The sequence below is a fragment of the Bubalus bubalis genome, chromosome 20 (assembly GCF_019923935.1).
Source record: "Bubalus bubalis isolate 160015118507 breed Murrah chromosome 20, NDDB_SH_1, whole genome shotgun sequence".
NCBI classification, from domain to species: domain Eukaryota; kingdom Metazoa; phylum Chordata; class Mammalia; order Artiodactyla; family Bovidae; genus Bubalus; species Bubalus bubalis.
This window is the reverse complement of record NC_059176.1, coordinates 55,170,343-55,196,280: the sequence shown is the minus strand read 5'-3', so window position 1 is coordinate 55,196,280 and position 25,938 is coordinate 55,170,343. Positions and strand designations below refer to the sequence as shown.

Below are 25,938 nucleotides of genomic sequence, written 5' to 3'. Positions count from 1 at the left end.
GTGCCCTGAGCCACACCCCGCCCAGACGACACGGCCAGCCCCGTCTCTGAGCCAGAAGAACTTGGGAGCTTCACCAGAAAGGACCGACTTACCATTCCTGACTTCCTGCCAGGCCTGCACTTTGCAGAAGCCAGAGGGCAGGCAGTATTCTCGAATCTTTTAATGAGGCAACCAAACCAAACCACAAACAAGGGCATAATTAAAGCTCTTTTACTTTTGTTTAAAAGTATTCGAAACCAACCAAGCACAGATCCCTGCAGACAGTGGTAAAGACAGCAAAGCTGCGTGTCTAGAACTTGATATGGCCTTGTCTTCTCTCAGCTGGAATCCTACGAGGAAAGGGGAAGAGAGTTCATTACCTATGGAGGGCACACAGCGTGCCAAGGCCTGGGCAAGGCGCTCTCCACAAAGATCCCATCATTAAATCCTGGCATGAGCTGTGTGGCATAGGTATCATTAAATTCAATATCAAGACACAGAAGGAGGGACTTCCCTGGTCTAGCGGCTAGGACTCCATGCTCTCAATGCAGAGGGTCTGGGTTCAATCCCTGGTCGGGGAACTAGATCCCACATGCCGTGATTAAGAGTTCACATGTTGCAACTAACAGTTTTCCTGCCGCAACTAAGAGATCATGCATGCTGTAACTGAAGATCCCACGTGCCACCTGCAACTAAGACCCGGCACGGCCAGATACATTTTTAAAATAAATAAAATATTTTTTAAAGAAGATACAGGAGGATAGACTCAGAGAGGTTAGGGAACCTGTCCAGAGCACACAGCCAGCACAGCAGAGTGATCTTATAAACCTCAGCAGTCATATCCAGCCTGGGTTCATTGAACAGTGGGGCTACTTCAGACATCTTTCATTGTAAAGACAATCAGAAGACAGGGAGAGAGCGGCAGGCCCTTCAGAGTTCCTTGGATTGAAATCTGTCTTGTTTGTACTGACACCAAGCAGCAAATCACCTCTGCAGCGCAGCCCAGCAACTCCAGACCCAGCTGGGCTCTGAACGGCTGAAGCTGCCAGGCCTGCCCGGGATGCCCAGATGAGAACAGGCATTGTTTGGTACCAGCTGCTGTGGGGCCCCCCGTCCACACAGGCGGTACCATGGCACTCAATGGGGTGGGTACTGGTGAGGGGTACAGGCTTGGCTACTGCAGTGTCTCAGCCAGAGGGCTGAGGAGATCTTAAAAAGCTCTAGGGTTGCAGCTGGGGGAATTGAGTGGACCGGGGTGCCTGGACAGCCCTACCACAGTCAGGAAAGGGCTGGAGCCATCCTGCACAAACTTGGGCCAACTCTGGGAGATGGTATGGACATGGAAACCTGGCATGCTGGCAAGCAGTCGGACATGACCAGGGGACTGAACAACAACATCCTGCACTCATGGGGAAAAGGTCCAGGGAAGGAAGAGGGGGAAAGATGACAATATTCTACACGAGAAAAGGGAAGTATTGATGAACAAAGCCAAATATCATCAGTCTATTCACATGTCCTGTATCAACTCTGCAACTGAAGGCATTTCTAATACACCCATCCATGATCCAGGGCTAAGGAATAGATGCTTGGCAGTGACAATGATGCACGCCTGCTGTTCACACACCTTGGTCTCCCTGAGCTTTCTCACAAAAGGCCATAAAAGCCAGCACAGATTCCACGGCAGAGTGAGTCTTGGCCACCACATGGATGCATGCAGGAAATTAACTCCCGCTCCCTCTCCCCGTCAATTGCATTGTCTGCGGTAAGCAGAATCCTTTGACCTCCAAGCTTCGGGTTCTGAATGATAATATATCAATTGTGGGATTAGAAATGGAGGCTGTAAGGTACTTGTCAGCACCTGCCACCCTGCAGGAGCTCATTAAACACCTATTATCCCTCATCTTCAGGACTTTCAAAGAGAATCAACAAACGGCCATCACATCACACCCTAACTCTTGTCTGGAGTTACGCGAGACCACTCAGATTGATGGAGTCAGCGTGAGGTCCTGAGAAGAAAGCCTTAAAGATCAGGACACTGAATGCGTCCCCGCACTGAGGTGACTTAGCAGTCAGCAAGCACAGAAACAGGGTCATCTGATAGAAACAACCCTGATGCCAGCAGCCTGGGTTTTACATCTCTCTCTGGACGGGCAAAGCATAAAGAGGCAAGTCACGAGGTCCAAGTTCATACTCACGCAGGGCCCCAGGCAGGAGGTGCTGGGAGGACTTCATACATTCGCCCTCCCTCCAAGGTCTCATGCTAAGTGTCACTAGAAGACCATGGTTCTGGGCACAGAAGGGGTCCCTTTTCCTGTAACATGAGTTCAGACCATGGCTGCTGAAAGGAAGAGGCACCTTCCCGGCTACTACCAGAGGTGTCAGAGCCAGGGCCGCGTGGAGAAGGGCACTCTGCCCTTGAGTGTCCTGTGTCTCCTAACAGGAGCTTCTGAAGCTCACCCACAGACTGAGCACGGCAATGGTAGAAAAGACACAGCCAGGGCACCTCCCTAGTGGTCCATGGCTAAGTGTCTGCACTTCAAACGCAGGGGTCCAGGTTCGATCCCTGGTCACAGGCATCAACTAAGAGTTGGCATGCTGCAACTCAGACCCACCTAGCACAGCCAAGGAAACAAATAAATATCTAAGAAATCAATAAATACACAGCCGGATCTGCAGCTAGCCAGTGATGTAGGGAGGGGCAAAGAAGGCCACCACCTCAGCTCCATGTGGACCATCTGAGCAGCTGCCCAGAGCAGAGGGGAAACTCAACCCCCCTGAGCTGATGCCAGCATCAGCCCCTTCCTTCCTGGGCCCCAAGTAAGATGTATAGGCTTTTTCCAACTAAATGAGCAGGAATCAGATAGCCCACATGACTGTACTTTTTCTCAGGAATTCCTCCCGATGCACTGGGAAAGGACTTCCGACTCTGTACTCCTAGAACGCAGGTGAGTTTGCCAGGAGGGCTCCAGCCATGGAACCCAAGCTGCTGGGATGGGCACTATGAGCTAAATCTCAGTGCAGCTCTGTTTCCTCAGCTCTCAAAAGATAATGGTATTATGAGAATTAAATGAAATAACAGATGAAAAACACTCAGCACAGGGCCTGGCATGGAGCAGGCATTCCCAAAATGTTCGCTTTGAACCAATGATTCCAATGATTTCAAAAAGGAAATGTCAGAATTAGAACTGGAATTTAATTATTCAGGCTTCCTAGAAAGGATGCAAATTTGAAAATCACTCAAACTCTATTTAATATGAGAAAATGAACGTTTCATAATAATTTCCGATTTTAGTGATTCACAGGATCTCCGTTGAAGACATTAATAACGGTTTCCTTACTTTAAAACAACACTTTATTATTTAGAAGGAAAGGCTCAGGAGTCAGAATTCTGCTTCTGGTGCCGACTGCTGCCACATCCAAGCCGCATGACACTGAGAAAGTTTTCTAATCTCGCAGGACCTCATTATCAGCTATGAAACAAGGACAACAGTTATACTATTTCAGAGGGTTTCGAGAAGATTAAAGAGGTTAAAGCGTATAAAAACCCGAAAACAGTGTTAGACACTATCGCGATTCCTATCATTCTTTTCTTAAAATTTAGCTTATTGAAGTGCAGTTGATTCATGATGTTGTGTTAATTACTGCTATACAGCAAAGTGATTCAGTTACACAGATACATACATGCTTCTTCACATTGTTTTCTATCGTGGCTTCTCAGAGGACTCTGAATATAGTTCCCTGGGCTATACAGTAGGACCCTGTTGTCCACCCATCCTATATGTAACAGCTTGTCTCTAATCTCTGACTCCCCACCCCTCCTTGCTCCCACAGCCCCACTTTGGATACTTTAAGTCTGTGTCTGTGACCTTGTTTCATAGGTAAGTTCATTTGGGTCATATTTTGGATTCCACGTATAAGTGAAATCACATGGTATTTCTCTTCTTCTTTCTGAATTCCTTCACTTAAGATGGTATGCGCTGCAAGCGGCATTACTTCATTACTTTCTTATGGCCGAGTGATATTCCAGTGCTGCATGCACCATGTCTTCTTCATCCATTTATCTGTCGATGGACATGTAGGTTGCCTCCATTTCTTGGCTATTGTAAATAATACTGCGGTGAACACTGCGGTACATGAATCCTTTCAAATTATAGTTTTGTCCAGCTATATTCCCGGAAGTGGGATTGCTGTATCATACGGTAGTTCTATTTTTAGTTTTCTGAGGAACCTCCATACTGTTCTCCATAATGGCTGCACCAATTTACATTCCCACCAACAGCGAAGGAGCTTCCCTTTTCTCCACACCATCTCGAGCATTTGTTATTTGCAGATTTTTTTTTTTTTAAATGATGGCCATTCTAACTGGTTTAAAATGGTACCTCATTGTAGCTTTGATTTCCTTTTCTGTAATTATGCTTATCATTCTTTGGACCACTATTTTGGTCATTCACGTGACTTTATATGATGATATGGTGACCAAAGTTTCCACTCTGTGCAGAATTTCTGTGGGTGTATTAACTGCAGGATTAAGTGGACAATAAATAAAAAGCATTTAGCACGGTTCATGCCACATGGTGTAGAATCACATGGCTGCAGCATGATACGTGAAGATGCTGCACTCAGAGATAAGACCAATGTGATTTCTGTTTGGAAAATATTCGGAACCAAAATTTCTACACACAAATCAGCCAAGCACATGAAATAATTAATTAGAAGAGTATGAATAATGTATGAAAGGACTGTCTTAGTACTTAAGAGACATAAATCACAACTTGGAATTTATAGCCAACAGCAATTTGAAGGCTACATAATGACATAAAATAATTGCAAATAACTGCAAAGAGAAATCCCTGTGGAAATGACGGCTATGTGTAAGGAAGCGCAAGGAATGTTAAACACGTGGTGGATTCTAAATTTCCCAGCAAAGGGACTTTTCTAGTGGTCCAGTAGTTAGGACTCTGCATTTCCACTGTAGAGAAATGTTATTTATTATTAAAATTATTTCCCTAGTCAGGGAAGTAATGCTGCACGGTCTGGGGGAAAAAAAATTCCGAAAGAAATATCCCAACAAAGCCAAAGCCTGGTGGTCCCATATCATCCAAGAATTCCAGTATTAGAGCAAGAAGGCCAGGCAGAGACTGAGTGGTTCTGACCCCAAACAGGCATGTCTTTTACTGAGAAGCCTAGGGTTTCTGACATTCCCTCTGGTGCCTCAGCTGATGGAGTGAAAAAGCAAACCAGAGAGAGGGAATTCCAGGGTCTCAGAACCAAGTTTCTCTTTTTACTCTCAAGACGAGCAGATGTCTCAAAGCAAACAACCCAGGCACTTGGTGAAAGTGAAAGCCAGCCCATTTATTGCTAGCTGTTAAAAAAAAAAAAGAAAAAGAAAAAGTGGAGAGTGTGGAGGAAAGAGGGAGTTATTTTATTATCCACTGCCCTCACAGCATCTTGGCAACCTGAAGGTCACGATAAGCTGATAGAGAGGTGTGTAATGTGAACAGTTGGAGCCCCTGGCTCCTTCCCAAGACCTTGCCACTTGGCTGTTTACAGCAGCAGGCGCCGGTCCGGGCCACACCATGACTGGCAGCCCATCTACCATTCCTTGACTCTCTGGGCATGGTGAGTACAGCCCAATCAACTTCTTTTTTTTTTAATTTTTTCTTCCATTAAGACAGTAAAAGGGATGATTCATGGTATACATGTTACATTCAGCCACAACTGAGAACAGAACTAGCTCAGAATGCCACAGCTTCAGGGCAAAAGACCCAAAGGAGCTGCTCTAATAATGAGCAAGGCGGGTCTCGAGGGCTGGGGCAACCAGAATGGGCATATATGATCCAGATCCACTGTGACAAGTTCTAGACAGTAGGCATGCTTTCCAACAATCACCAGCATACCTAGACTCTGGCTAGTCCTAGCCCCTTGTTCCTGCCTCTGTGGCCTCCCCGGTTTACATGTTTATTGGATCTCTGCCTCATCTTTCTTTTGTATTTCAGCCCGTGCGTTCGTTTCTTCCTCTACTTCACTCTCAAGGCACGGAGGTTTCTCAGAAGATGATGCTCAGGCCAAGAGCCCAACTGACTACTTAAAGAATAAGATGGTATTGCAGCTCATTGGGATACCAGTTGCCACCTAATTGCAAAGAAAACTCCAGTTCTTTCTAGTCCATAATTGACTGGCTTTGATGGGATTATACTTTTTGAACATGTTCTGTAAAACCATCGTGGGGCTGAAAAGTCATGTACAGTGGCTATGGGAGTGGAGGGTGGAAACTCTGCCATCCATCCCTTATTAGTTAAATTTCACTTCTCCCTTCTTGATTATTCATTCATTCATTTAGCAAATATTTACCAAACACCACCACATGCTCAACCCTGAGGTGGGAGCTGAGAACACAAAGATAAGCAAATACTCGGCTTCAACAATACATTATTTAAAGAGTGTGATTGGTTTATCCTCAGTTCCACTCGGCAGAGGCACTTCCTGAACTTGTGCTTGAGAATAGAGATGTGACCTTCTAGTCCTCCTGCTAAGCATTTGTCCTCATGTGCCCTCTGTTAGTACACGCATCTCTCTGATGCTAAGTGTGATTGTGGGCTAAGCATTTTTCACACTGCACAACCCCTAAATGCACTATTTACCTTCTGGACAGCTGAGGAGCATCCTTGGGTAATCCTCCACCACACACAAGCTTGGTGTTCGAGGCTGCTTGAGAGCCAAACTCCCCAGCAAGAGGCAACTGTACTTCAAGGCACGAATCTTAAGGGGTTTGTGTTATAATGGGGTCAATGGCAAAGCAGGCCTCAGGACAAGGGCACCTGACCTGGTGGGAAGTGGTAGGGGGGTGATGGAAGGGAGGGGCAGGGTTACCCCACTGAAGCATGATATCCCAGGTTAATATTAGAAGATGAGGGCGAGATTTCCAGGCAAAGAAATCACGGTGCTTGGCACTTCCACGGCAGTCCAGGGGTTAAGACTCCACCTTTTAGGGCTTCCTTGGTGGTTCAGTGGTAAAGAATCTGCCTGCCAATGCAGGAGACACGGGTTCAATCCCTGATCTGGGAAGATCCCACATGCCACGGAGTGACTAAGCCTGTGTGCCACAACGACTGAGCCGGCGTTTGCTGCCACTGCTGAAGTCTATGCACCTGGAGCCCGTGCTCTGCAACAAGAGAAGCCACGCAACGAGAAGCCATAGCACCGAAACTAGAGAGCTGCCCCTGTTCGCCAAAACTAGAGAAAGCCTGCACACAGCCACAAAGACCCAGCACAACCAAATTAATAAAATTAAAAAAAAGAGAGAGAGCGAGACTTTGCCTTCTGATGCAGGGGGTTCCATCCCCGGTCAGGGAACTAAGATCCCACATGCCTCAGGGACAAAAAACAAACAAACAAACAAAAAAACCGAAGCAATATTATAACAAATTCAATAAAGTCTTTAAAAATGGTCCACATTAAAAAAAAAATCATGAAAGAAATCATGGCGCTTATGCTATGAAAACCATCTCCTGACATTTGGGCTAAAGGCCAAAGGCGACGTCTGTTTCCCTGTGGGCCATTTCTGCATGCTGCTTATTTCCCAGGGGGCTTGCTTCCATTGCTCAGTTCTCAAAGTCAGAGAGCTGACTCTCTGACCAACAGTTGTTGGTATTAAAAGCTTCCAATACGCCAGGTTTCTCTGAGTGGCTTTCAAACCTTCAATCCCAGTGTTAAAAATCCATCCTTTCTTTAGGTCAATAGCTTAAACTTGCAGAGGACAAGGGCAGACCCTGCTGGTTGCATAAAACACAGGGTAAATAAAGCCTTTAAATAAGAAAAGCAATGTCAGATCTGTGGGTCTGTTATTCGGGCTGCTTCCCATGAATCTCAACACAGAAACATGGGCATATGGCTGGGAAACACGGGCGTATGGCTGGTACTCCAAGAATGATTTTGGTGTTTAAATTCCGTCATGTGGCCCCAGTCCTGAGGCATAGTTTGGAAAAGGCCAAGTGGAACACTTCCCAGATGAAAATCAATCAATGAGACCAAGAAAACAATTTCCTCTGTGACCTGTCTCAGAACAAGAATTTAGGTTTTCATCTTCTCCACAAAGGGATCAGGGGACCAAGCAGGCTGAGTAGTTGGTATTACAGTTTCTTTGATCAGAAAAAATACCTGTTTCCATCAATGCTGGGAGAGGGCTGCAGATGCTTAAATGCAGGTCTTAGAGCATCGGGTGCTTCTGCTTCCCTCTGCAGGGGAAACAACTATTAACATAAGAATATCAAGCTCCCCAACACATGGCCTGGCCAGCCTGCTCTGCTGGGTCTCCATAGCCTCTCTCCAGTCCATTCCTTCCTTCTATGCTATGCTAAGTTGCTTCAGTCATGTCCGACTCTTCTCAACCTCAGGGTCTGTAGCCTACCAGGCTCCTCTGTCCATGGGATTCTCCAGGCAAGAACATTGGAGTGGGTTGACATGCGCTCTCCTAGGAGATCTTCCTGACCCAGGGATTGAACTCCCTTATGTTTCCTGCATTGGCAGGCAAGTTCTTTACCACTAGCACCCCCTGAGAACCCCCTTCCTTTCTTTTATTAATAAATAATCTGGGCCTTATGCTCCAATACTTTGACTATCTGATGCTAAGAGATGATTCACTGGAAAAGACCCTGATGCTGGGAAAGATTGAGTGTAGAAGGACAAGGGGATGACAGAGGATGAGATGGTTGGATGGCATCACCGACTCAATGGGCATGAGTTTGAGCAAACTCCAGAAGATAGTGAAGGAAAGGGAAGCCTGGCATTCTGCAGCCCATGTGGTTGCAAAGAGTCAGACACGACTTAAAGACTGAACAAATGCTCTAGAGAGAGACCTTTAGAAAAGTCCTGGATACCTTAAAAACACTTACTGATTCTGTGCTATTAGGACCCCCAAAGCCCTCTCTCAAGGATTTCAGTTTAAAAAGATAAACAATAAACACAGTCCAGTGCCCATCAAGGAGTGAATGTTTAAACTAACGGTGGTCCATTCATACCATGGAATGTCACTCAGAACTTAAAATCCATGGATTGTTGATACAAGCAACAACTTGGATGGATCTCCAGGGATTTATGCTGAGTGAAAAAAAGCTAATCTCAAAGGCTGCATGCTGTATAGATTCTATTTACATAACAGTCTGAAATGACAACATTCCTTAGATGAAGAATGGATTATAGTCAGCCCTTCATATCTGTGCGCTTTGCATCCATGGATATGAAGGGCTGGCTATACCATGCCAACTTGAGCATCTGTGGGTTTTTAGCATCCACGAGGGGTCCTGGAATCAATCACCCTCACATACTGTGGGACAGCTGTAGGGGTGGCCTGGGGTTAGAGATTAGGGGAGGTGTGGCTTTACGAGGGTAGCAGGAGGGATCCGTGCGGTGGGACTGGTCTGTATCTAGACTGTGGTGGTGGTCACAGGACTCTACCCATGAGATAAAACTGCAAAGACTAAATTCGCACATACGTACACACGAGTGTATGTAAAACTAGAAAAACCAGCAGGTGAACTGCATCCATGTCAACTTCTGACTATGGTTATCTGGTGGCTCAGTGGTAAAGAATCCACCTGCCAAGCAGGAGACCCAGGTTCGATCCCTGAGTTGGGAAGATCCCCTGGAGAAGGAAATGGCAACCCACTCCAGTATCCTTGCCTGGGAAACTCCATGGACAGAGGAACCTGGTAGACTACAGTCCCTGGGGCTGCAAAAGAGTCAGACATGACTGAGCGACTAAACAACAATTATTATGCACTCTGTACCACTGGGCATATTTTTGTATTATTTCTGTATTAATCATGTTAATTAAAAATAACCCATATTAATTTCTGTATTATTTCTGTATTTGTATCTTTCTGCATTATTTCTTATATATGCCAGTGAATGTACAACTGGCTCAAAATTAAAAGTTAACAAAAGGATGCATAGGTCAAAGGAGAGCACAGTTCAGCTTCATTCAGACACACTGCAGAGCCCTGAGCACTTAAAGGGACGCAGGTGCCCTCCTTGGTACCTCCTCTGCTATCACACACAGCTTCTGAGACTGCTGGCACCTCTTTATGGATCTTGCCAAAAATTCAGCTGCACATCAGAATTAATCAACCAACACCTGGAGCATGAGTTTCACTCAGAAAGATAAAGACTTATCACAGTATTTTTATGAGAAAAATGGACCATGACTTACATGAACCATATCTATAGTGGGAACTCTAGGCATCTTTTTTGGAACCATGGGCCCTGGGCAGTTGGAAATGATATGAATCCCTTGACCTTCCTATTTCTTTGCTTTGTATTTTTCTTCTTTAATTTTCAGGCATATTTTTGTGTACAACCTAAATATCACACAAATGCAGCCTTTAGCTACATGTACACACATCATATTAGCTCTAAGTGCATAAGCACACTATCCTCTCAAACATACTCCTAATCTTTCCCAAGTGTGGAATATATTTCAAACCATTAAATAAAATGATCTGATACTGTCCATGCAGATGTTACCAACCCTCACCCCCTCCAATGACATCACTGTTTCCATGGTAACTAATGTACTTCAAAGTAGAAAATGCAGATGATGGCTTTAAAAGGGGGGAGGGGGGAGGCAGACAAATGATACAAACCAAACATGTCACAGTGTATGCGGTGATGCTGGATGTACCTGCATTATGGGTTGCCAACTCAGGGACAAGCAATAAATATTTTATGAGAACCATTATGCTAACAGTCTATATAACAATGACCTATCAAATTACACAACTGCCTTCAGAAGCATGGCTGCCCCATTCAACACACATAGGTAAAAGTGTGGTAAAGGTGGGAAAGGGGATGAATTAGGAGGTTGGGACTAACATATATATATGTATGCTGCTGCTGCTGCTGCTAAGTTGCTTCAGTCGTGTCCGACTCTGTGCGACCCCATAGATGGCAGCCCACCAGGCTCCCCTGTCCCTGGGATTCTCCAGGCAAGAATACTGGAGTGGGTTGCCATTTCCTTCTCCAATGCATGAAAGTGAAAAGTGAAAGTGAAGTCGCTCAGTCGTGTCCGACTCATAGCGACCTCATGGACTGCAGCCTACTAGGCTCCTCCATCCATGGGATTTTCCAGGCTGAAGTACTGGAGTGGGTGCCATTGCCTTTTCTATATATATGTATATATATACACAAAACATAGTAATCAACAAGGACCTACTGTAGAGCATGGGGAACTCTACTCAGTATTCTTGTTACAACCTATATGGGGAAAGAGTCTAAAATAGAATAGATATATGTACATGTATGACTGAGTCACTTTGCTGTACACCTTAAAGTAACACAGCACTGTAAATAAATTATATTCCAATATAAAATAAAAATTTTAAAAATTTACCAAAAATAAGTGAGTGTTCAATAGCACAGGTACAGAACATGAGCTGAGTTTCAAATCAGAGTCACATACTTTGTTTTACAGTTATGCTGTTATTATGTCTGAGAATAGCTATTTCAGAAATATTTGAATGCCAGGAAGAATGTAACTGCTTACAAGAAAGAAGTGAAGAAAACTGATAGGGGAAAAGCCTCTGTTCTTAGTTCCAACATGTAAAAAAAAAGGGATAAAATCTCCAGGAAATGCAACATTGTTTTAGCATAAGGCCCTTTTGGTGAAGCGTGGGTACTTCTTTCAGTTGCTGTCTGTATCTTATTATTCAGATGTTGATGAATGAAGACTTTTCTGGATGTGAAAATCCATGCTCTCAGTTGTAGGGAAGGCAGTGAGGAGGTGACAATTCTGGATGGTTTGACATAAAACCAGAGTCTGCTTTTAAAACATAAGAGGATGTTTGATCTGCCCCTGTCAAAATGTCATTCTTAACACCTGACACTGAAGATACTGAACAGAAGCTTCCAGGGGTTCCAGGGCGTATTCCGTCCCTGCACTGTGGGAGCCTGTGTTGAGAAGACCATGTGATGACACCCTGACCTACAGACACCCAAGGAGCCATTAATACTTGCTTCTTCTGATGCCTTTGGCCACCACCGAGGACCAGGAACGCATCTGGAGTCGTGGAGCCAGTTTAATGCCCAAACCCACACCCTGCTTAAGATCTCACAAGAGGATGGCTTTACTTCTGGGATTCTAGCTCTTGCCCCATTTTGCCGGCTGGTGCTCTGTGTTTCAGTCAAGCTGCAGATAGAAGTCTTTCCCCAGGACAATATCTGTGCCGACCTGCCATCTAGTGCACCAAGGATGGGGCAGGTGTCCTGCGCACCCCACCTCCACACACACACACATTTGGCTTCATGCTCAGGGCAGATTACAGGTCTCCCGTGGTTTTGAGACCCCCTGAGTTACTCTCTTCCTAAAACACCCCTTTCCACAGACACCCCCTCCCTGTCCTTTTTCTTTTGGCTGCACTGGGTCTTAGTTCTGAATTACAGCATGTGGATCTAGCTCCCAGGCCAGGGGTGGCCTGAACTGGCCCCCTGAATGGGAAGCGTGGAGTTCTTAACCACTGGACCACCAGGGAAGTCCCTTCACAGATGACTTTTTGGAAAACTAAACTCTTTTTTTTTTTTTTTTTGCCTGGGAGATTGAGTCTAGAATTCAAGGCCTTCCTTTACTTCACTGTGACCCCATCCAATGGCAGCATCTTCCTTCCCCTTCTCCACAGCGGGCCACTGCCGGAGCCACAGCCCTTCTGTCAGACATCACCCCTCCTCTCCTAAGCGCATGCCTTCTCCCTGTACCGACGATCCCACTTCTTCTGCAGGGTCCACTTCAATGTTCTGCTCCTGCCCATCTCCACAAAGGGGTCTTTACATCCAGCCGTCCATACTCACTCACTCTTCCAAGAATCTCGGCCTTTGTTGCTGTTCTGATGTAATTTACGAACATTTGCAGCAAAGTACCACAACGTAAGCTCCTTTGGAGCAGAGATTTCTATGTGTTTTGATAATGGCTGGCAAAAGGGCCTGGCAAATCACAGAAGCTCAATAAATAGATCTTGAATTTCTATGGTAGCATCACAGAACACAAACACCTTAAATGTTTTAAGGGCAAGAGAGAGAAGAGAGCAGGGCTGGACATAAAAATTAAAAATATATACAAAAATGGGACTTCCCTGGAGGTCCAGTGGTTAAGATTCACCTCCCAGTGCAAGAGGTGTGGGTTCGATCCCTGGTTGGGGAACTAAGACCCCACATGTCTCGTGAACCAAAAACCAAGACATAAAACAGAAGCAGTATTGCAATAGATTCAATAAAGACTTTAAAAATGGTCCAAATTAAAAAAAAAAATCTTTAAAAAATATACACAGAGAACTGCCATCATCATTTGCAGGGGCTTCATGCCAAATTAATTAAAACATTAAATACTTAATGCCATAGCATAAAATGTAAGGGAAGAAATTCTTTTCCATCAGAATTTAATGCCTCAGATCAATAAAAACTATCTTAAAGACCAGGAAATAAATCAAGTAATACAAGCCACAAATAATAGAAAATGACTTTGGGAAAGTGGTCTGTTTCAGTCCAAATGCAGAAGAAAGTGATGGAAATGGGATTTCTCACTCCACAGAGTTGAACTGGTTCCATTTGCATCAAACAGCAGGACCCCAAACATATTGGCAAAAGTAAAATATCTATAATTAACTGTTAGAGTGTTCGTAACCAGGAATGTGAGTAGAAGGCCTGGGGTACAGCAACTCCTGCCACAAAGACCACATCCACACGAGGTGGCCAGCCCACGGGAGCTCATCGTGGTGGCCAGCCCAGGGGAGCTCAATATCGTGACCGGCAGGGCCACACGGGAGACACCGTGCAAAACACAACAGGCCAACTCGACCAAAAGACCAGGTCATATCTCTGCTCAGTCCAGGAACGTCTCCAGGTTGGGGCCTTCAGAATACCTGTGACCACATGTGCCTCTGTTCGCAGGAGGTCAGCCTAAGATCAGCAGAAAGGCCCGCCCAGAGGCCAGAGCCAGCCTTACGGTCTGAGTCCGGAAGCCTGGGGCCACTAGGAAAGGCCGAGTTGGGAGTGAAAGCTGAAAGCGGGGGTCCAGTAGGAGGCAGCATCTCATCTGAGGAGCTGGGACCCCTCCTATCAGAGTCCACAACTCTAAGGACTACTTATGCTTTATAGGTAGGAGATAGATGGGCCCCTGGGCTGGACAGTTGGTGTTTGTCAAGTGGAGTAAAACTGAAGCTTTGCTCTCACCCAGACACTCCAAGGACAAAGCTAGTGGCAGAAGCTTAGCTCTGCTGATGTGAAAAGATAAGATGACCACTCCTGAGGTCAAGGAAGTCTTTCCTGTCTGCACATGCGCAGGAAGGCTCCTTGGGGGTCAAAAGGGAGAGGGTGCCAACCCTTAATAAAGTGTGGACATGCACTGGCAGACCTACAGTGGGATCCACCGACAGTGGTGGGATTCTTCTTAGCAAGAAGTTGTGCACCCATGTTGGGTAGGTCCTAGGATCAGTCAGGTGTGAAGGAAGAAACAAGGAAATTGGCCAAAGGTACTTGGTCAAAGAGGTAAACAAGACCCAGAAGGACTGTCCAAAATGAGGGGTTTAAATCACCTCTTCACTGTGCTCCTCCTCGTTAGGAAGGACGCTCATACCCTTGCTCTCTGGATGTGTATTTCCGCCTTGCTTCTGACTTATGACACCATGCCCAAACCCTCTCTCTGGTTTTTGCCTCCTGGAAACACTCTTGTCTTCAATGGGCGGAGGGGTGGGGGGAGAGTGGTAAAAGCCAGGGCCACTTTGCATCTAGCCTCCAGACACTGGTGATCTAGTAGTTCGGATTCCTGGTTTTCATCCAGGCAACCCAGGCTCAATATCAATTCCTGGGCAGGGAACTAAGATCTCTCTTAGTGGTCTTCAGGACCGCTCATTGCTGCCTCTGCAAGATCACTTTCAGAGCAGAGATTGGCAAGTGTATCCTGGAAGAGACCAGACGGTACACAGTTAAGGTTCTTCCATCCACGTGGTCTCTGTCACAACCACCCCTGCTGCTGGATCACAAATGGAGCTGAAGACAAGGACCTGGACATGAACCCATGTGTTCATGTTCCAAAAACACGGCGCTCGCAAAGCTGTCTGCAGGCTGGATCTGGCTCACGGGCCACAGTTTGCAGACCCTGCTCGAGAACCTCCTGCACAATTCAGCTCCTGATTTTCAGCCATCCCTCCCCCATGGTACTGACCATAACACCCTCAGGGCAAAAAGGGCCAGACAACTGTCTTCAGGGACCCATGGGAGGGGTGACAGTGAGAATGAGGCCGAGATTCATTAAGCACGTGTGCCAACCACCGTACTCAGCCTTTCACATCTGATGGGTCCATTCATGCCCACAAGAACCCCTTGAGCTGGGTCCTTTATTCTCTCCAAGTTACAGATGAGGACACTGAGGTCTGGAGGGTGAAAAACCAACCCAGAGTCATGCCTGAGAGGTGGAGCTGGGGATAGAATCCAGGAATCTATAACCTGGGCAGACAGTGCCCACATCATGCCAGTCAGCCTTGGGCGAAAGACCATGACCACCATAAGAGGAAAGCAGGAGCAGCAGAGGCCTGAGAACTATCTTCACAGCAGAGAGGCGACCAGGTCCCCAACACTGAGTTGTACACGGGGACAAGAGCGAAGGCTAAATAGGATAGTGTATGCCAAGTATCAGGCACGTAGCAGACACTCAACAGACAAGAGAGGTCATTATTACTGATAAAGCAGCTCTTCACATGGAACTAGTGGTAAAGAACCCGCCTGACAATACAGGAGACGTAAAGACACACGGGTTCAGTCCTTGGGTCAGGAAGAGCCCCTGGAGAAGGGCATGGCAACCCACTCCAGTATTCTTGCCTGGAGAATCCCAAGGACAGAGGAGCCTGGCAGGATGCAGTCCATGGGGTCAGAAAGAGTCAGACACAATTCAAGCAACTCAGCACGCGCACAGAAGATACCAGCTTCAAGAGAAAGAACGCGCCTTCCACATGGAAGTCTGGCTGTCACCACCCATCTCAACCCAGCAGTCAACCTTAGCACCAGGAACAGGGGACAACAGGCATTTTATTTTATTAATATTGTAGATGTCACTTTTATCTTTATTTATTTTTTTTTGGATGTGTGGCAAGCAGGATCTTAGTCACCCCCCACCAGGGATTGAACCAGTGGTCCCTGCAGTAGAAGCATGGAGCCTTAACCACTGGACCACCAGGGAAGTCCAACCTTTAACCTATTGAAGTCCATTTTAATATGAAGGACTTAAAAGAGTGGGGCTTCCCAGGTGGCACTAGTGGTAAAGAACCCTCCTGCTAATGCAGGAGACGTAAAATCCACGGGTTCAATCCCTAGGTTGGGAAGATCCCCTGGAGGAGCAAATGGTACCCCATTCTAGGATTCTTGCCTGGGAAATCCCAAGGACAGAGGAGCCTGACAGGCTACAGTCCATAGGGTCACAAAGAGTGAGACACGACTGAAGCAACTTAGCATGCATTCAGAAGAGTGCCTTACCAGTGACCTAACATAAACAAAATGTAAATCTAGTCAAGAAAAACGCTAGTGCTCAATGAGAGGACAAGTTAGATCAAACCAAAAGGAATAACTAGACAAATTCTGAAAAGAGAACATTCTGTAGAAGGTTCCTACCTCTTCAAAGAGTAGAAAACCTCTTCAAAAAGTCAACATCAGTATCAAAAAGTGGGGGAATTATGCTAGATTACAAGAGACTGAAAGTGATAGGCTTATGTTGATTGCAGCATTATTCACAATAGCTAAAATGTGTAAGCAACCTAAGTGTCCACCAACAGATGAACGGACAAGCAATATTTACAGTGGAAGCAATATTTACAGAATATATTTACAATGGAAGATTATTTCAGCTTTTAAAAGGAAGGAAAGGGCTTCCTTGGTGGTCCAGTGGTTACAAAGCTGCCTCCCAATGCAGGGGACACAGGCTCGAACGCTGGTTCAGGAAGATTCCACATGCCGCTGGTCAACTAAGCCCGTGCACCCCAACTACTAAAGCCCGCGTGCCTAGAGCCCACGCCCCACAGCAGGGAAGCCACTACTGTGAGAAGCCCGTGCATCGCAACGAACAGCACCCCCACTTACCCAAGCAGGGAAAGCCTGAGTGTGGCAACTAAGACCCAGCACAGCCAAAAATAATAAACAAACACACCTTAAAAAAAAAGGAAGGAAATTCTGAAGTACAGTTCAACAGTACGTGAAGGGAAATAATTCAGAGACAAAAGAATACTGTACAATTCCATTTACGTGGGCTATCTAGAGTATTCAAATCATAGGGACAGAAAGTAGAACAGTAGTTGCCAGAAGCTAGGAGAAGGGAATAGAGAGTTATTGTTTAATGGGCTCAGAGTTTCAGTTTTTCAAGACGAAAAGAGTTCTGGAGATGGATAACGGTGATGGTCACGTGACAACATACGTGTACTTCATGTCACTGAACTATACCCTTAGGAATATTAAAGATGGTAAGTTCCATGTTACATGTATTTTATCACAATAAAAAGAACTGGAAAAAAAGAGACTGAAAGTCCTATAACAAATGAAATGAAAGATCTTTAATTGGTTTGTGGCTGTTTAGAAAAGAGACAGAGAGTTCTAGAGACGGAGCTAAAGATGGAGCTAGCAATGCCCAATGGAGATACTTTGGCAACATTTGGAGAAATTTGATAATGTAGCAGGTATGAGTTGAAATGAGGGGATATTATCAGGAGTGATAATAAGGTTGTGGTTTTATGGTAAATGATCATACCTCATGGAGAGGCATAACAAAGTACTAAGGTGTGAAGTATCTTCATTTCTATAGTTACAAGTGGCTAAAAAATGTACATTCACATACTTGCATGTGTATATATGTTGTTGTTTAGTCACTAAGTCATGTCCGACGCTTTGCTATTCCGTGGACTGCAGCACACCAGGCTTCCCTGTCCTTCCCTATCTCCCAGAGTTTGCTCAAACTCATGTCCTTTGAGTTGGCGATGGCATCCAACCATCTCGTCCTCTGTCTTCTGTGTGTATATATGAAGCAAATATGCCAAATGTTAATAATTGTTCAGTCCTAGGTGGTGAATACATGGGTGTGTTCACTGTACTATAATTTCTAATTTTGTCTTGTTTGAGAATTTACCATATAGAATTAAAAATAAATGAGGGGTAAAAAGGCCCACCTATCTCCCAGGGTTATATAAGGCTTAAATGACATAAACCATGATAACACTTTGTAACCCATTAAACACTCCACACCAGTAAGATTGTGGCACTGTATCCATTTTTGGCGTCAATGATAAAACCGAGACCTCTGGTGAATAAATGATTCCCCAACCAGCACTCTCTCCATAAATATAAATCTATTCTCAGTAAGTCCGGTGAAACACTTTTTGAATAAGGTACACGTAATTTTGTACTAAGGTTTTGAAAAATGTCTATCTGATGAAGAAGTGAACATTAATTAGAGTGTCTGTTCCCACTGGCACGGAGCAGTCTGTAATTTTGTGGGGGTTGTTACAGCAGAGTTATTACATAATGGCCCTTGTTTGTGAGTGGCTGGCTGTTCAGACAGAGAATGCAGTCAAGGGCTGAGCACGCAGGTAGCAACATGCTGGGAGCAGGGACCCTGTGACCGGCTGGGGAACAGACAACAGCTCATTTCCAAAAGCTCGCCTCACCTGTAAAGGCCACCCTGCACTCACAGGAAGGAGGACACAGATAACACAGTTCTCTGGTCTAATGAAGTCATGTTCAACCTTCGTAACCTTTTTCTGCAGTTAAAAATTAAAAAAAAAAGACGACCAGCCATGTTCTCTCACAAGGAGTAATGTGTTACAGTGATAGGAAAACATCAAACCTACTTAAGCACTCGATTCAGCTGCAGTTTCTTGAGGTGTCATCTGAGAAAAGAGAAGGGATTTCAGAGCAAATGAAAACTGAGACACCCAGGAGCAAACACTCCTTCTGTCCATGTGGGCGAGTCATTCAAATTCCCTGAGTCCTAGTGTTCTTGGTTGTTAAATAGAAATAACAGTATTTATCACACCAGGTATCATGAGAGTCAAATCCAACCATGTACACACTTTCTGACACATGTAAGACTCTCACAAAATGTCTGTTCCCCTCCCCTCAGTGACCATCCCCTCTAATCTCCTTATTCCATTTCACTGTGAAAAGTAAAATAGGTAAGACATGAGAGGGACTTTTCTGGTGGTCCAGCGGCTAAGACTCCACACTGCCAATACGGAGGACCCAGGTTTGATCCCTGGCCAAGGAACTAGATCTCACATGCTGCAACTAAGATAGAAGATCCATTGAGCCACAACTAAGAGCCGGTCTGAATGCAGGTCAAGAAGGAACAGTTAAAACTGGACATGGAACAACAGACTGGTTCCTAATTGGGAAAGGAGTACGTCAAGGCTGTATATTGTCACCTTGCTTATTTAACTTATATGCAGAGTACGGCATGCAAAATGCCAGGCTGGATGAAGCACAAGCTGGAATCAAGATTGCCGGGAGAAATATCAATAACCTTAGATATGCAAATAACACCACCTTACTGCAGAAAGCAAAGAGGAACTAAAGAGCCTCTTGATGAAAGTGAAAGAGAAGAGTGAAAAAGCTGGCTTAAAATTCAACATTCAAAAAACAAAGAACATGGCATCCGGTCCCAACACTCCAGGGCAAATAGATGGGGAAACAATAGAAACAGTGACAGACTTTATTTTTTTGGGCTCCAAAATCACTGCAGTTGATGACTGCAGCCATGAAATTAAAAAATGCTTGCTTTTAAGAAAAAAGCAGTGACATGACTTTACTGAGTAAGGTCTGTCTAGTCAAGGCTATGGTTTTTCCAGTAGTCACGTATGGATGTAAGAGTTGGACCTTAAAGAAAACTGAGCACCGAACAATTGATGCTTTTGAACTGGGTGTTGGAGAAGACTCTTGAAAGTCCCTCGGACTACAAGGAGATAAAACCAGTCAATCCTAAAGGAAATCAGTCCTGAATATTCATTGGGAGGACTGATGCTGAAGCTGAAGCTCCAATAATTTGGCCATCTGATGTGAAGAACTGACTCACTGGAAAAGATCCTGATGCTGGGAAAGATTGAAGGAAGGAAGAGAAAAGGACAAGAGAGGATGAGATGGTTGGATGGCATCACCGACTCAATGGACATGGGTTTGAGCAAGCTCTGGGAGTTGGTGATGGACAGGGAAGCCTGGCATGCTACAGTCCATGGAGTTGCAAAGAGTTGAACATGACTGAGTGACTGAACTGAATAGACTGAAAGTATTTTTACTTTATTAATAAATAAAATAAAGTCATAAGAAATCTGAATTTATATCAGCAAAACAAAGCTGTAAACAACCCGTCATACAGAAATAAGGGGATAGAACAAAACACAGTGGATCAGTGGTAAAGAATCCACCTGCAATGTAAGAGACACAGGTTCAATCCCTGGGTTGGAAAGATCCCCTGGAGAAGGGAATGGCATCCCACTCCAGTATTCTTGCCTGGAAAATCCCATGGACAGGGGAGGCTGGTGGGTGGGGCTACAAAAGAATCAGACATGATGCAGCAACTAAACCACCACCACCATTCAATCTTTGAAAATGATACTTTTCCATTAAATGGTACAAACTTTCACACAAAATCTCACTCTTCTGAGACTTAACCAAAAAAAAAAAAGGGGGGGTGTATATCAGAAATAAAATAATTACCAGTCAAGAAACAAATAAGAGAATGAACCTACCCCAGTGTCATAAAACCAAATACTGCCTCCCAAGAAAAGTGAAGAAAATTTCTAAGAGCAGAACATAATGGTATAGTGTAGCAAGGCTCATAAGTCCACCACCCTCGGGAAAATGAGCCCGTGAATAAATGTCCGAGAGCTTTCATTAATATTGCATATCTGGAGAAAAGCACCCTGATAGGTATCCTTGTATTCCTCTTTTCTCACTGGGAAAAGTGACAGCATCCGCACGGGAGGAAAGGCTGAGGAGGAGCTGTGAGCCATGCGGCTGCTTATCCCTGCGGGAAGGAAGGGAAGGCTCCAGGAGCGAAAGCCAGGCCACAGAATACCGCCCATGGATACGCAGGGTGCGCCCCCACACAGGAAGACGGAGCCCGCTTAAAGGACCTTTAAAAGATCCCCGGAGCAAAAGCCACCAAGCCCACGTCTTCTGGCCAGAACCAGTCCGCACCCTGTGTGCCATCTGCTGTAGCTCAGCTCGTCCTGGCTGCTCGCTGTCTTCCGGCCACAGAAGCATCTACAGAAATAACAGCCTTCAGACTCTAACTGGGCAGTCAAGGGGCAAGTCAAGAGAAGCTTCACATGGAGAAATTACCCACACCCAGAACAACAAAGATCTGGGCAGACTCACTCCGGCAAGAACTAAGTGGGAAAAAAGCCAACAAAAAAGCATGGCAGCTATAAACAGACTCTTGATGGAAAGGAAAAAAATGAAACACTGAATCAAAGACAAAGCAGTCATGCAATTTCCCTGGTGTTCCAGTGGTTAAGACTGCACCTTCCAATGCCTCAGGGCAAAACACCAAAACACAAAACAGAAATGATATTGAAACTAATTCAATAAAGACTTTCAAAATGATCCACCTTAAAAAAAAGTATTCAGCCTAAAATAAAACAAAACCCAAGAAGAGGATTCCCCCTAAAGATTCTTTGAAACGTAAAAACTTTATGTGACTATGAGTTCAATAAACTGAAAAGTCAAAGCAATATTAACAAACACAAACAAAAAGGAACAAGATTGTAGACCTAAAGAAATAAATTGGAGATTAAAATAAACACTAGAGATCAATATGGCAAAACTAATACAATTATGTAAAGTTTAAAAATAAAATTAAAAAAAAAGAGAAAAAAAAAATCTGTATAAAACAAAGGAAAAGTGGCTTCGAACCAACGTACTGACTAGAGGGAAGCGAGACATAAACACAGTAAATATAGGCCTAAAATCAGAGATTAAAATAATCAAAGGAAAACAAATACCTAAGGAGTTCAAAGACAATCCAACATAGATAACTGACATGGTTATAGCAGGGAACTCACCATGCAGAACCAAGAAAGTATAAAAGGCACTAAAAGAAAAGTGCCCTGAGATTAATAAAGAATGGACTCTGTTAACTGAATGAAAATATCAAGTTCCAGAAATGTACAGCACACGTTATATACCAGTAACATATATGGTGACTAACTTATATGTCCAGGATTAAAAAAGAATCGCCCAGGCATCTCATCTATAAGCAAACAATCTATAAAGGAGGAAAACTTAGACTGGCCATGGACTCCTCTACAGCAACGTTCAAGAGCAGAAAACAGTGGCCTCTTTCCAGTTTTAATTCAATCTTCTGTTAATTTTTTAAAATTGTGTTTATTTGTTTCTGGTTGCCCCGGGTCTTCACTGCTGTCCAGGCTTCTAACTGCAGCGAGCGAGCCTCCTCTCTAGTTGCGGTGCCGGGGCTTTCCCCCGTGGTGGGCTCCCTTGTTGTGGAGCGTGGACTCTGGGCACGCAGGCTTCAGCAGTACGTGGGCTCAGCAGTTTGGTGGTACACGGACTTACTTGTGGCTCTCAGGCTTAGTTACTCCACAGCATGTGGAATCTTCCCGGATCAGGGATCAAACCTGCATTTCCTGCATTGGCAGGAGGATACTTGATCACTGAATCACCACGGAAGGCCTAAATCTTCTATTAAACTTGACTGAAATGAAACTTTTTATTTTAAGAACATATATCTTATAAAGTATGTCCAGCCAGCCCACCATTTCTCCATGTAAGCACAGAGAACTCTGCAATGGTATGCTGCTGATGATAATTATAAGGGGGAAAGGGAAAGCATCATCATTCAGTTGTGACTAACTCTGCGACCCCATGGACTGTAGCCCACAAGACTCCTCTGTCCATGGGATTCTCCGGGCAAGAGTACTGGAGTGGGTTGCCATGCTGTCCTCCAGGGGGTCTTCCCAATCCAGGGATCTAACCTGGGTCTCCCACCTTGTAGGGGGAATCACTCTAAACTCCTCCTAAAATTCATACCTTGATCCATGCTAGAGGAACCTCTCTCCCTTCAGAAGTCACTGAGAAAAAACAAAACAAAACACCTGTTCTTCCAACTTCCTCACTCAGTCCTCCCCAAAGGGGGCAGGAGTGACTTACCAAATCAGTAAGGCTGAGGAAGAAACCTAGCAAGCTTGCACGATCTCTTCCTCTCCTCTGTGAATACTCCCGTAGTTGATGTTACATCCACCACAAATTGATCCTTAATTGGTGAAAAAAGGAAGTAAAAAGGTGATTATTACTCTCAAACCCTGACATCGGTCATGATTATTTCTGAATGGTAGGATTTGGAGTTCCTTAAGTGAAGACGAACTAAAAAGCCTCTTGATGAAAGTGAAAGAGGAGAGTGAAAAAGTTGGCTTAAAGCTCAACATTCAGAAAACGAAGATCATGGCAGCTGGTCCCATCACTTCATGGCAAATAGATGGAGAAACAGTGGAAACAGTGTCAGACTTTATTTTTCTGGGCTCCAAAATCACTGCAGATGGTGACTGCCACCATGAAATTAAAAGACGCTTACTCCTTGGAAGGAAAGTTATGACCAACCTAGATAGCATATTGAAAAGCAGAGATATTACTTTGCCAACAAAGGTTCGTCTAGTCAAGGCTATGGTTTTTCCAGTGGTCATGTATGGATGTGAGAGTTGGACTGTGAAGAAGGTGAGTGAGGAAGAATTGATGCTTTTGAACTGTGGTGTTGGAGAAGACTCTTGAGAGTCCCTTGGACTGCAAGGAGATCCAACCAGTCCATTCTGAAGGACATCAGTCCTGGCTGTTCATTGGAAGGACTGATGCTGAGGCTGAAACTCCAATACTTTGGCCACCTCATGTGAAGAGTTGACTCATTGGAAAAGACCCTGATGCTGGGAGGGATTGTGGGCAGGAGGAGAAGGGGACGACAAAGGATGAGATGGCTGGATGGCGTCACTGACTCGATGGACATGAGTTTGAGTGAACCCCGGGAGTTGGTGATGGACAGGGAGGCCTGGCGTGCTGCAATTCATGGGGTCGCAAAGAGTCGGGCACGACTGAGTGACTGAACTGAAACTATCTTTGTTCAAAGTTTTCTTCATTTTAAAATTCTTCATAATGAACATATATTATTTTTACAAAACAGGAAGGTCAGTTTTCTTTCTTATTCTTTTACAAAAATTTCTTTGGTCCAGTTATGTTGAGATAAAATTGACATACAAGACTGTATAAGTATAAAGGACACCTAGTGATTGGACTTATATATGTCATGAAATGATGACCACAATAAGGTTAGTGAACATCCATCTTCTCATACAGATAAAAATGAAAGAAATAGGAGAAAAACATTTCTTTCCTTGTGATGAAAACTCAGGATTTCGTCTCCTAACAGCCGTCATGTGTAACAAACATCAGTGTTAATTACATTTATCATGTTGTGCTAAACATCTCTACTACTCATTCAACATAACTGGAAGTTTGACCAATTTGACTATTTTCACCCATTTCTCCCTCCCACATCCCTGCCTCTGGTAACCACAAATCTGATCTCCTTTTCTATGAGTTTGCTTTTCACGTATAATTGACCTACAACCCTATGTAACCTCCCAGTGTACAAGGTAGTGATTTGATGTTCTTTCTACACATTTCAAAAAGACCATCTTGATAAGTCTAGTTACCATAAGGTCATTTTCCTTTAAAACCAGGACTCCAGAGAAGAACATCTAACGTAACAGAAGGTGGTTGCAATGGTTTAGGGGAAAGAGCAGGTTCCAAACAGAATGTGTAATGTGATATGATTTTACTATAAATAATTAATAAGAGCAACATACTGCAGAGAGGTACTGGCTAGGCACTTTGAATAGATTACCTCGTTTGGTAGCCTCAAGCTCATCTGAAGTAGGTATATTCACTACCACATCCTCAAAGCTGTGAAAGAATGTGGGTGGGTAGACCCAGAGAGAGTAAAATTTCGCCCAGCAAAAAGTCAACATTGTGAGTCCAGGTCACAGCATCACGGATGACGTTTGCTTCTTCTTCACTTTGTAATGCGTCTATAATTATTTATTTTAACACACATATTCCTTGCATAATAAGTAAGACAATAAGGTCTTTGTGTTAAGAAAAAAAAAAGCCACCAGCATGAACCTAAAGTTCAAGTTAATGGTAAAGCCAAGCAATGTGGCCACACAGGGCTTCGAGACATCTCAGCCCATGCTGGAACCAGCCGTGTGGGGCAACAGGTGTGAGTCTGCAGGCCAGGGAGGTATTCCAGCCAGACTCCACACACCCTCCACAACAGCCTTTGAAGCTGAAAGGCAAACATGCTCAGTAAATCCACCAGCCTCCTAGTCCCCCACGTCACGGGGCCTCATCCCAGTAACCAGCCCTGTTCCTAGGATATCTTCTCTCTTGACCCTCCCAGGTCCTAACTCCTGGGATCTGCGAATGTGACTTTATTAGGAAACAAAGTCTTAGCAGATGTAATGATGACTATTCCAAGGACGAGTGCCCCCCCCTCACCCCGCCCCAGCCCCACTCCACCCCAGCAGCTTGCCAAGTTCTTCTCAAGGAGAGCAGGAGGGGAAGTTTGAATGGCCTCCATCCAATTTTTAAACTGAAAACCACACGCCCACTTTTTGCTTGGAGATGTTTCCTGTGTGTGAACACAGTTTGTTCTGTTACCAGCTTTAAAGTTATCCAGAACTGATATATCCGAGGCCAAGCTAAAGTGTGTTTTTTTTTAAGTCCAATAGGAGAGGACCTTTCCTAATGCTGGCTCATCTTGCAGAAATCTCATTTGGAGATAACTCAAGAGAGAGGATGAAGACAGAGGTGTCATTGTGTGTGGATGGCAAGGTCCCCCTCCTCCACTGCTCCTGTCCCCCTGAAAACAGTGCTCCAGGA

At 44.7% G+C, this 25,938-nt stretch overlaps 1 protein-coding gene and 1 long non-coding RNA gene across 3 annotated transcripts in view; both read right to left on the bottom strand.

Annotated features, from left to right (window-relative positions):
• SLCO3A1 (solute carrier organic anion transporter family member 3A1) overlaps window positions 1-25,938 on the bottom strand; it is a 372,385-nt gene that overhangs the window by 329,680 nt on the left and 16,767 nt on the right. The gene's annotated exons all lie outside the window — the stretch shown is intronic.
• Window positions 197-7,323, bottom strand: LOC123330736. The gene is made up of 2 exons (XR_006546826.2): window positions 6,621-7,323; window positions 197-3,449 (listed from the first exon to the last, which is right to left on the bottom strand). It is a non-coding gene; the product is annotated as an uncharacterized LOC123330736 (long non-coding RNA).